Raw genomic sequence first — 12,744 nt, 5'->3', positions numbered from 1 at the left:
CCACTGAATTTCATGTGGCCAATGAGGATGATGCCCACCTCTTCTGCAACTCCCCAATCCACAGGGTGATGGAAAATAGGTGCTATACCCCTAGGCTCCCCAATTTCATTATCAGCAATGTTATCATGCCCCCAGTCCTCCTCAGGGATACAGTCTACCCCCCACCTGCCCTAGCTTACGAGGCCTTATGGGGGACAAATGGCCACTGGAAGGAGCACTTCAACTAAGGACTGAGCCTAGCACCATGAGCACACATGGCACAAGGATAGGGAAGAGGGAAGTAATGACATATAGGGGTGCACCCCCTGAGAGCACTGTGCACCCCTTGACAGACCATGCTCCCTGCTTAGGCAACAGGTGGGGGGGAGGCAGGCGGGAGCCATGGCCACTTACCAGTTGGTGCAAAGAGCTGTGGGGGGACCCATTCTCCACCACTCAGTGCAATTAGCTGTTGGGAGACCTCCCCCTGGTCAGTGAGACTGGCCACAGGAGGACCCCCCTAGTTTCTGACTGGTTGCTGGGGGGCATGTGCCCCCCCACCTAAGGTGGCACCAGTTGCCCATGGAAGAGGGTAAGCCTCTCACCAATGTGTGTGGCCCCAGCCCTGCAGAGCTGCAGGCTTCCCAGAGCTGCAAAGCCCTGGACAACTTCCTTCTCACCTGTGTGGACCAAGAGCCCTCCCTGGCATAGGACCTGAGGGCCTCAAGTGCCCATGCCCTGGAACCAGGCCATGGGTCTCATGCCATGGGCATCTCTGACCCTGCATCATGGGCACCTCTGCTCACAATCCAGGCTGCCTGGACACTGTTTGCCTTTCTCCCTCCCCAACATCCACCCCACCAGGACACCCCACCAGGGACACACACTCAGATCCAGGAGAATGATACATGAAGAAGGGACATGCCTCAGTTTAATTAAATGTTGAAGATGCTGAACTGTTATTAAAGAAAAACTGTACAACTTTCCCCAACTCCAGGACTTGGAACCTTCTTCTCAGTTAACACTGAGATAGAGGGGAAAGACCCTGCCTGCACTGGGTGGTTATGTAGTTGAAGGGGAAGGAGGTGAGAAGCTGTGGAGGCTCAGCTTAGCAAACACAAAACCCTGGGGCAACAAGGGGAATGCCATACATGACACTGCCACCCCTTGGTTTAATTAAATGGTGCAGCTGCCAAACTTTTTGTGTGCATAATAAAGAAAAACTGTGGAACATTGCCTGCTGGAGAACTTGGAGCAGAGTTCCAGGGGGCTGCCATTCAATGCAAAAAGATCCACTCCCCCCATGGCCTGGCTTGGTGGGATGCCCCCACCCCTTTATTTCCCATTCACTTTGAGGCCCTTTGCTTATGCCAGTGACTGCCACTGGCTAGGCATAGCAAGTTGGTCTTGGAAGGCAGACTGAGTCAATGTCTACGCTAGCATCAGGTCACAGGCAGCCTTGTCCCCCTCCCCTCCCACACTATTCTCCCCAGAGTGGGCCCCATCAGATGCCTTCCTGGCTCCTTGGATCATGGGCCAGCGGGTCCCACATGCCATATCTCCTAATCTGGGCCCCCTCCACCTGCCAGAAACGCCAAATCAATGCACAGTGTATAGTGTTTCCCCATGGCCACCATCAATGTCATCTCCATGTCACCTCAGGAGCAGTCCCTGCAGCAGGGATCTCCATGGAGGAGGCATGGACAGCACCTTCCCCACCACTGTGGCCTGGGAGGGAAGCTGTCTCCCTACAGGAGGTGGCACTGATGCCACTTAGGGATATAATAGCTAGATGCTAAGTGGTCTTTGACCCTGTGAATAAGACCCTTATTCTAGCACTGTCACACTCTCTGCTCCATTGCAGCACATGAGACCCCCCTCAGAGAGCAGCTGGGCATCCATAGATCTCATCCTTGGACCTTCACAGTATGTTTCTTGGCCTGAACAGCTCATTCAAGTGCTACAGCACTGCAGGTGCAAACAGTTGCCTATCTGTCCATTCCAACCCTCCACACTGATTGTCCCCTTGGGTTCTCATGTTGTTGGTGCCATCTGTGCACGTCTCTGGTGCCTTGCAGGAGTTCATCCAACCATCCTGGGTCCAGGATCTCAGGCTTCCTGGATGGTCCTTCAACACATAAATGCAAAGTCTGCAGAAAAGGGATACACTAACGAACCTATGGTGAGTCTCCTCTCCAGAACCTTTCCTCTACCTAGGTCTAGAAGCTGTGCAGCTGCTCAATGTAGCTGAGGGGGAACCCAGGTGTCTTTTTTTCATCTCCCTGCAGTGAGAAACAGGAGGGCTGGAAAACCCATGTGTCAGGGCCTGGAGGTCTAAGCCTTTTTCTGGTTCTCCAGGAGGAAAGGGATGGAGGAAGTGCTGGGGGTTTTGCTAGGTAGAATTGCTATTTCCCACTGTGCCTTACCTGCAGCAGTGCTCATTCATAACTGCTCTACCAAATGGTGTCTGGGGGAGCAAAAATGTATGGATTCACCTGTTGGTTACACCTTGACTGTGGGGCTTGGGGAAAAAAAAAGCTTTTAATGTATATTAGGGTTTGTTTGGGTTAGGGTTTGTGTAAGGTGGATCCAGGTGAACATGCTGGCCTGTTTCAGGAAAGCAACATGATCTTGAGGAATGGGGTGGTCTGTTGACAATTCCCCAAGTTTATGGCCCCACTCAATTTAACGCAGACTGGTACTCCCCAAAAAATAGCTGGGGAGACAGAGCCTGATGCCTCAGCTTCATTCTAAGCTAGTAGCATGGGGTTTGGGAAGGGGGTGTTTCAGAGGTACAATGTTAGTGAGTAGCATCAATAAATTAGTATTATCAGTCTTCCATATGAAGAATCATTGAGCCAAGAGCATGCTGAATATTGCAGTAGTCAACCACATCCTTCCCTATGAGCTTACCAAAGAGTCACATTCAACTCTTCCCTCACCTATAAACATCACATTCAGAAGGTCATCAGTAAAGTCTCTGCACAGATAGCTGCCTTAAAACATTTAGCCAGCACAACAAAGTGCTCAGAAACACTGCACTTAATGGCATACACCCCAACATATTACTGTTTTTCTGTATGATCCAGAAGTTGTTGAACTAAAGAGCTCAACACTGTACTTAACAGTGTGCAAAGACTCATAACAGGCGCACATGTAGAGATATGTATTTCTTGCACTACAGGGCATTAGACCAAGTGACATAAGGATACAAACGCTTACTGCCCCCCTGCTTTCAAGTTTCTGGGGCCACAAAAGGCTAAGTACTGTGGCCTTGTATAATTGTGCAAAATTGGATATGAGGTGGCATGAATGGAAATGAAATGATTGTTCAGAATAATCTGGTCTGAAATTATTTCTACAGTGTTTTATACTAACACTGAACAAGTTCCCCATTGGGCACGACCTAGACAGAGAAGCATGGATCAAAATGAAAAGACAGAGATCTGGAACAACACTGTACAAAAAAAAAAAATCAACATTTTGGACAGCCCAGCCCCCTGGATGAATGCAGTGTCCAGCAAACAGCAGAGCACTTAATCGAAAGGCTGCAAGTGAACTCCAACTGGCTACATGTATCAAGGACAATAAAAAGTCCTTTTTCAGATATGTGGGGAGTAGGAAAAAAGCAAGGAATCCCTACTAAACCAAAAGGGGCAACTGACAACTGACACCCAGGAAAAGCCAATCTGCTTAATGGGTACTTTGCAGCGATTTTTCACCAGCCCAAAGGGACTGCCCTACCTAGCATGATGTGGGATGGCCAGGGCAAGAGTGAGTTTATACCCAGCATCAGTGTAGACCTTGTAAAGGAACACCTTGAGAGCTGAAAAACTTCAGGTCAGCTGGTCCTGAAAGATTGCACCCCAAAGTACTTAAGGAACTGGCAGGCACCATAGCCCAACCACTGGCAAGGATATTCGAGAATCCATGGTGCTCAGGTGAAGTATCTGAAGATTGGGAGAAGGCCAATGTGGTCCCCATCTTCAAGAAAGGAAGGAAAGTAGATCTGGGGAACTACAGGCCAATCAGCTTGACCTCAATCCCTGGAAATATTCTGGAAAAAATTATCAAAGAGACCATGCTAGACAAGCTGGCTGACGGCAACATCTTGTGGGACAGCCAGCATCAGTTTGTTGTGGGTAGGTCTTGCCTGACCAATCTCATCTCCTTCTATGAACAGGTCACATAGCACGTGGACAAGGGAGAAGAGATTGATATCATATATTTGGACTTTAAAAAAGCCGTTGATCTGGTGTCCCATGATCTCCTTATGGAAAAAATGGTCAACTGCAGCCTCAGCTACAACACAGTCCGACAGCTAGGAAATTGACTCTGAAGTCAGATGTAGAGGGTAGTAGTTGACAGAAGTAAATCATCATGGTGCTCTGTGACCAGTGGTGTCCCCCAAGGCTCCACCCTTGGACCTGTTCTTTTTAATGTTTTATTAATGATGTGGACACTGGTGTCAGAAGTGGACTGGTCAAGTTTGCTGATGACACTAAAAACTTTGGGGTAGAGTTTCCACACCCAAGGATAGGCTGGTGATTTAGGCTGACCTGGACAGGCTTAGCAAGTGGGTTGATATAAACCTGACATCATTCAATACAGAAAAATGCAAGATACTCTACCTCAGGGGGAAAAAAAACCAAACAAACAAACAAAAAACCACACACACAACATGCTTATAGGCTTGACAGTGCTATGCTCACTAGCACCATGGCCAAAAGAGACTTGGGGGTCATGACTGACCACAAGATAAACATGTCACAGTTGGTAAAGTGACCAAAACTCTGGCTTGCATCCATAGATGCTTCTCAAGTAAATCTCAGGATATCACCCTCCCACTGAACTCAGCCTTGGTGTAGCCACAGCCAAAGTATTGCATCCAGTTCTGGGTTCCACAATCCAAGAAGCATGTGGAGAAGCTTAAGAGAGTCTAGAGCAGAGCCACATGCATGATCAGAGGGGAAGAGAACAGGCCATATGAAGAAAGGCTGAGAGCCATGGGACCCTTCAGCCTGAAAAAGCACAGGATCAGGGGTGACCTGGTGGCAGCTTGTAAGTGTATAAGGGGTATGCATCAGGATCTGGGGGAGCACCTGTTCACCAAAGCACCCCAAAGGTTGACAAAGTCCAACAGTCACAAATTCTTCCAAGAATATTTTAGGCTGGACAGAAGGAAAAACTTTTTTATGGTCCAAGCCTCCAAGGCCTGGAATAGATTCCCTCCAGAGGTGATGCAAGCACCTACGCTGGACTTTTTAAAGAAATATTTGGACACTTATCTTTCTGGGATCCTTTGACCCTAGCTGACTTCCTGCTCCTGCAGCAGGGGGCTGGACTCAATTTTCTGAGGCATGATCGCCCCCTCGCACTGTGCCCCCCGGTGATGGGTCCCCCTGGCACTAGGGCATTGCACAGTAGTGTGACCCAATGAAGCCTCCTCCTCCCCAAATAGCCTCAGCCCAGTCCACTGGATAAAACAAAAAGCATCAATCTCTCCGCTGGGGAGGAGGCTCTTCTCAGCCAGACTGGCTGACCTGCTCCACCACGCTTTAAACTAAATTAAATGCCAGGAGCTTGGGGAACAAGCAGGAGGAGCTTGTCCTCCTGATCAATGCAAAGAATTATTATGTCATTGGGATAACAGAGACCTGGTAGGACTCCACCCATGAATGGACCATGGTAATAGATGGCTATACCCTGTACAGGAGAGATCAAGTGGACAAAAGGAAAGGGGGTGTAGCTCTCTATGCCAAGGAGAGCTACGCATCCCTGCAAGCCAAAATTGATGCCCAGGGTGGATGACTGGAGACCCTCTGGGTTAAAATCCATGGGGGACACGGCACAGGGGATACAATGGTGGGAGTCTACTATAGACTTCCCTCCCAGAATCAAGAACTTGACCAGGAGTTCACCAGGGAATTGGCTGAGACCACATGCTCCCAGTCCATGGTTGTCATGGGAGACTTCAACTACCCAGACATCTCATGGGAAAAGTGCATGGCCAGATCCGAGTGGTCATAAAGCTTCCTTACATGTGTGGATGAGCTCTATCTGATGCAAGAAGTCTGTAGACCAATGAGAGGTAAAGTGCTGCTCAATCTGGTACTGGCAACCAGGGACAACCTAATTAGCAACCTAATGATTGAAGGGAAGCTGGGTGACAGTGACCAGGAAGTGATCATCTTCACCATCTGCCAAAAAGGTGACAAGTCAGTCAGCAACACAGAAACCCTTGCCTTCAGAAAAGCTGACTTTGACAAGCTGAGGAGGCTTGTCAGTCAGGCCCTAAGGGACCATGATCCCAGGGAGAGGGGAGTTCAAGAAAAGTGGTTCCTCCTCAAGGGAGCGATCTTCAATGCACAAGCTAAGTCTATTCCATCTCGGAGGAAAGACAGCAAGAGGGCACAGCAGCCCCCCTGGCTCTCCAAGGATCTAGCAGGCCTCCTAAGGCTAAAAAGAAAAGCCTACAAAGGATGGAGGATGGGATTAATCTCCAAGGAGGATTATTCTGCACTGGCCCAGTCCTGCAGGGAGCAAACCAGGAAAGCCAAGGGTGCAACTGAACTCCAACTAGCTTTGAGCATCAAGGACAATAAAAAGTCCTTTTTCAGATATGTGGGGAGCTGGAGGAAAAGCAAGGGCAACATTGGACCCCTGCTGAACCAGATGGGGCAACTGACAACTGACGCCCAGGAAAAAGCCAATCTATTAAATGGGTACTTTAGGTCAGTCCTCCATCAGTCCCATGGGACACCCATGCCCGCTACGTGACAGGGAGGTCCAGGTTGGGGAGATCCCCTGCCCTCCATAGATGCTGACCTCGTGAAGGAACATCTTGAGCAGCTGGATACCTTCAAGTCAGCTGGCCCTGACAATCTACACCCCAAGGTACACAAGGAGCTGGTGAGCATCATAGCCCAGCCCCTGGCATGGATTTTCAAAAACTCCTGGTGCTCTGGTGTAGTGTCTGAAGACTGGAAGAAGGCCAATGTGGTGCTTATCTTTAAGAAAGGGAGGAAAGTGGATCCGGCTAACTATAGGCCCATTAGCCTGACATCTATCCCAGGGAAGGTCTTAGAAAAGTTTATTAAAGAGGCCATCCTTAATGGACTGGCTGAGACCAACATCCTAAGGGATAGCCAGCACGGGTTTGTTGTGGGTAGGTCTTGCTTGACCAATCTCATTTCCTCCTACGACCAGATGACCTATCACCTGAACAAGGTAGATGAGATTGATGTCATAAATTTTGACTTCAAAAAAAACCTTCTATCTGGTATCCCATGATCACCTCTTGGTGAAACTAGCGAATTGTAGGCTTGAGTCCACCATGATCCACTGGCTGGGAAACTGGCTTCATGGTTGGACACAGAGGGTTGTAACTGATGGCAGTCACTCATCATGGTGCCCTGTGACCAGTGGGGTCCCCCAAGGCTCTGTCCTTGGACCCATATTGTTCAACATCTTCATTAATGATGTGGACATTGGAGTCAGAAATGGACTGGCCAAGTACACTGATGACACCAAACTTTGGGGCAAAGCATCCACGCCAAGTGAAAGGCGGGTGATCCAGGCTGACCTGGACAGGTTCAGCAAATGGGCGGACGAGAACCTGATGGTGTTTAACACTGAAAAATGCAAGTTTCTCCACCTTGGGAAGAAAAACCTACAGCATCCTTATAGGCTTGGCAGTGCTATGCTGGCTAGCACTATGGAAGAAAGAGACTTGGGGGTCATCATTGACCACAAGATGAACATGAACCTGCAATGCGATGCTGTGGCTAGTAAAGCAACCAAAATGCTGGTTTGCATCCATAGATGCTTCTCGAGCAAATCCCGGGACGTCATTCTCTCCTTGTACTCGGCCTTGGTGAAGCCACAGCTGGAGTACTGCGTCCAGTTTTGGGCCCCACAATTCAAGAAGGATGTGGAGAAGCTTGAGAGAGTCCAGAGAAGAGCTATGCACATGATCAGAGGTCAGGAGAACAGACCTTACGACAATAGGCTGAGAGCCATGGGGCTCTTTAGCCTGGAAAAGCGCAGGCTCAGGGGTGATCTGATGGCCACCTATAAGTTTATCAGGGGTGACCACCAGGATCTGGGGGGAACGTTTGTTCACCAGAGCACCCCAAGGGATGACGAGGTCGAATGGTCACAAACTCCTGCAAGACCATTTCAGGCTGGACATAAGGAAGAATTTCTTTACTGTCTGAGCCCCCAAGGTCTGGAACAGTCTGCCATCGGTGGTGAAGCACCTACACTGAACACCTTCAAGAGTGAATTGGATGCTTATCTTGCTGGGATCCTATGACCCCAGCTGACTTCCTGCCCTTTGGGCGGGGGGCTGGACTCAATGATCTTCTGAGGTCCCTTCCAGCCCTAATGTCTATGAAATCTATGAAACCTGAGCTCCTGGGCTATAACATAATACAAGTCATACAAGCCACATTCTGGCTCCTTACAAACACTAAACTGCTCCTTGTGTATTGAGCACTCCCCAGCTCTGGGTACCTTATAGACTCCTGGATCCTCATTAGCCACAGCATTCCTGAGTAATTCTGCCATGCAGGAGCTCTCTTCCTCTGGCCACTTGCCAGAGACCTCCCCTTGCCAGCCTCGGCCCTAGGGTTTATATGTCCAGAGGCCTATCCCCTTCCTGTCAGCTGACTGGACTGGGTGGTTAGGCTATTAACCCCTACCCTCCTGGTGCTTGGTGTTCCTGTAGACTCAGGTCTTAAAGGGGCAGCCCTGCCTCTTAGTAACAGGGCTAGGGTTCCCTCTTATCTGGGGGTTGGAAACAGGAGGTTCACTGACTCTTGTTAGTGACTGCCTGGGGGTATAGCCAGCCCAGAGCTCAGACAGAGGAGCCAAGAACTGGACAAGGCTAAATTATTGGCCCACGAGGGTGGAGAGGGGAGCAGGGTGTCACAATGTTCCATGGGATGTTGGCAGAATACAACATAACATCTGTATCACAATGGAATGTGGTACAGATGTTCATTATGGGGCTCTTACTTAGAGTGCTGAAGTCTGACATGGCATCCACCCTAAAGCAGGTTTTTGCACTATATGTGCTAACCGCCTGTTTTGTTATGGCTGTAGAGCACTTTCTGCATGCCTACTGCACAGTAAGTGAAACTCCTGTACCTGGCCAAAGGGTGGGAAAAAGATACCCATCTGAGGCTCACTCTAAGCATAGGTCATAACAAAAGTAGCAATTTGCATATTGCCATAAAGCATCTATAAGAAACATTAATTCTCAACAATCAAGTGCAGTAGAAGTAGGTTCCACTGTATTCTTAAGACCACATGAAAGATAAACAAAGAGTAAGATTCCTATTAATCTTAAGAAGCTGAAAAAACAAATATGTCTTTCTGATGAACAGCTTTCAACCACACAGAAGACGTCATACTTTGCCTACTTTGCATACTTTTCACAAGTATGGCAGAAGACCAGCTTGGCTTAGCACTTAACTTTTCAGTAACCTAAAGCACAAAATGGAAACTTACAAGAAATGGAAACTTGGACAAACAACTAGGGGAAATACAAGAGTATTTCTCAGGAATGCAGATATGAAGTCAGGAAGGTCAAAATGCAACTAAGCTAGCCAGGAATGTGAATGGTAACAAGATAGGCTTCTTGTTAAAAAATTTTTTTTTCCCTGTTTTTTTGCACCGGTCCTGGAAGCAGTAATACCAGGTCAATGCATGGAGTGGATGGAGCAAGCTCCAGTTCCACCACCCAACACCAAAAAGAATCTGCTCAATATAGACACCCACTATAGAAATGATCCCTGAAAGTATAGTCTGCCACAAGGCTAGATCAGTATAACCAAAAATATGTCTGTGTAACAGGGTCTCCATTGAGACCCTGTTGCTAAGGGAATGGGGGCAGCCGGAAATAATTACACCACGAGGAGGGCGGGCCCCCGGCCCTAAGGAGCCAATGGCGACTAGACTCCAGAGGATAAAATGGAGAGGAAGAGGAGGAGGAGGGATGCCTTCGGGCACTGGAGTGGAAGCACTGAGAGGAGCTGCAAGAGAGGGTGCCCCAGAGAGAAGGATCTGGGAAGTGGAACCAGACCCAGGATCAGAGAAGGTAAAAGGGATCCCGAAGCCCAGACACTGACTGAACTGGACACTACAGGGACAGCGGTGAGTAACGAGAGGCGCAGAGCTGCACCACAGACAGGAGCAGAAGCTGCTATTGAAGTTTGGGGAGGCGCCGGTGAGTTGAAGAGGTGGCGAGAGGGGGAAGACCCTGGGAGAGTCCATGGGACTCAAAAGGGAACACGGGGCTGAGGTCAGGGAGGTCAAAGGAGAGCCGCGGAGTCCGCATGCCGGCTCTGCCAGGGGAAAGCTGCAGGTGGCAGCTGTAACAAGCCGTTAACTGGCTCGTTAGCAGTCAGGGGAGGACCAACCGTAACAAGCTACTAATAGAGTAATTGGACGAAGACAGTGCGGCTTTCCTGAACTGTAACCCTAGAACGGGGGCTGGCTCGGAGGCTGGAGACCCCAAGATTAACCCTTTGGGGGGCGGGGGGAGATAACAGTCCAAGAGGGGAGTTCCCTGTTAACACCTGCAAACCACTGAATAAAAGCAAAGAGGGGAAAACTAAGTTTATTTCAGTGTGGTACTTCCCACGGGTACTTCTTCTTGTAACAACCACTTCCTCCCTATTTCATTTAAGATCCAAGTCATGGCAAGTGAGTACCCTCTCTATTCTCTTGTTTCCCGACGGACCTGCTGACAGTCTGCAACAAGAGAAAGGACAGGGAAAGTGTGCATCCCTTACAGAATGGCAGAGGGTGCAGAAAAGGCTGAAGTACTCAATGACATTTTTCACCACAGTCTTCACAGGCAAGGTCAGCTCCCAGACTACTGCACCTGAAAGCACACTTTGGGGAGGAGAAGAACATCTGGCAATCCCAAAAGAACAGGTTGGGGACTACTTGGAGAAGCTGGAGGTGTACAAGTCCATGAGACCAAATGTGATGCACCTAAGGGCACTGAGGGAGTTGGCTGATGTGATTGCAGAGCTGCTGGCCATAGTTCTTAACTCATGGCAACTGGGAGAGGTCCCAGATAATTGAAAAGGGCAAGGGAAGAATGAGGATCCAGGGAACTACAGACTTGTCAGCCTCACATCAGTCCCAGGGAAAACCATGGCAAAGGTCCTCAAAGAATGCAATGGATTCCTTGGAGGAGAAGGTGATTGGGAACACTTGGTATGGCATGCATCCAGATAAGCATGCACATGCCTCTTGCCCTGTCTGAAACCCCTTTGAGACAGGGCAAGAGGCACGTGCAGAAAAGAAAAAATGTTTTCTGCACTGCAAACTTGCAGCACGGGGAGAAAATTAGACCCCTGGATATCTAGGAGACTAAAAAAAAGCAGAGTCTTAAAGTGAGGCAGGCAACTGGAGGCTGGTTCCTCCACGGAGATGCTCTGGCTACAAGTGTCTCTGTGATTGGCCCCTCACCCCGGTGCTGAAACGCATGGCCTGCCCGTGCAGAGCAGGCAGCTGCTTCAGCACTGGGGCTCCAGTGCTGGTAAGTAGGAGGCCAGGGGGCTGGAGGGTTCATGGATTCATAGATTGTAGAGTCAGAAGGGACCACAATGGATCGTTGTGTCAGACCCCCTGCCCCTGGCAGGAAAGAGGATCGAGGTCAGATGACCCCAGCCAAGTGACTATCAAGCCTCCTCTTGAAGGCCTCCAAGTTAGGTGACAGTACTACCTCTCTTGGAAGCCCATTCCAGATTGTGGCCACCCTTACTGTAAGAAAATTCTTCCTAATGTCTAACCTAAATCTACTCTCCACTAGTTTACTACACTCATTGTTCCTAGTTACTCCCTGGGATGCTCTGGTAAATAGTGCATCACCAGTTCCCTGTTTTCCTCCCTTAATAAACTTGTAGGCAGCTACAAGGTCTCCCCTCAGCCATCTCTTGTGAAGGCTGAAGAGATCCAGATCTCTCAACCTCCCATCATAGCCTCTTTCATAGAGGCCACTAATCGTGCGAGTGGCCCTCCTCTGAACCTTCTTCAGATTCTCCATGTCCTTCTTGAAGTGCAATGCCCAAAACTGGGCACAATACTCCAACTGCGACCTGACCAATGCCACATAGAGGGGGAGTATCACCTCCCTTGATCTGTTGGTCATGCATCTGCTAATACACAACAAGGTGCGATATTGGCTTTGTTGATGGCCTCATTACGCTGCCGACTCATGTTCATCTTGGAGTCAACTATGACTCCAAGATCTCTCTCAGCCTCTGAGCTGCTGAGGCGGTCATCCCCCAACCTGTAGGAAGAATGAGGACTATGGGAGAGATCCCCTCTGGCCCTGCCCACTTCCCCCAGCGCCCCATTCTCTCCCCCCCCCCCAACTACCCCCCCAACCCTCTGATCACTTTCCTGCCAGGCTCTGACCCCCACCATCCCTGCTTTGCCTGGCCCCATCCCCCACCTGCCTCCCTGACCCCCCCATCACTCTTCTGCTCTGCCCCATCCCTCCCAGACCCCCCAATCCTTGCCTGCCCATGCTCCCTGCCCTACCACCCCTGCATCCCAACAGCTTCAAACAAAACAAACAACCCCCCCATCACTTACCAGCAGTTCCAGCTGCCCTCTGTCACTGGGGCCCCGCCCACACAGTGTGGGGCAGAGGGACAGCCCCAGTGGCCCCAACCTGGGCTCTTCTGCCCCCCCGTGCTGTCCAGGGGGCTCTGCCAGGAGTCCCCAGAGCGCCCCCCC

The 12,744-nt window shown here is 49.8% G+C and overlaps 1 pseudogene; it reads right to left on the bottom strand.

Moving 5' to 3' along the window:
- Positions 1-9,650: 9,650 nt before the first annotated feature.
- LOC149864137 (U2 spliceosomal RNA) lies at positions 9,651-9,815 on the bottom strand (annotated as a pseudogene).
- Positions 9,816-12,744: the final 2,929 nt, after the last annotated feature.

The sequence above is a fragment of the Crocodylus siamensis genome, chromosome 5, assembly GCF_052110815.1.
Source record: "Crocodylus siamensis isolate JL-2025a chromosome 5, ASM5211081v1, whole genome shotgun sequence".
In the NCBI taxonomy this organism is placed as follows: Eukaryota; Metazoa; Chordata; order Crocodylia; family Crocodylidae; genus Crocodylus; species Crocodylus siamensis.
Note: the sequence above shows the minus strand (reverse complement) of the source record. Positions and strands in the feature narration are given on the sequence as shown.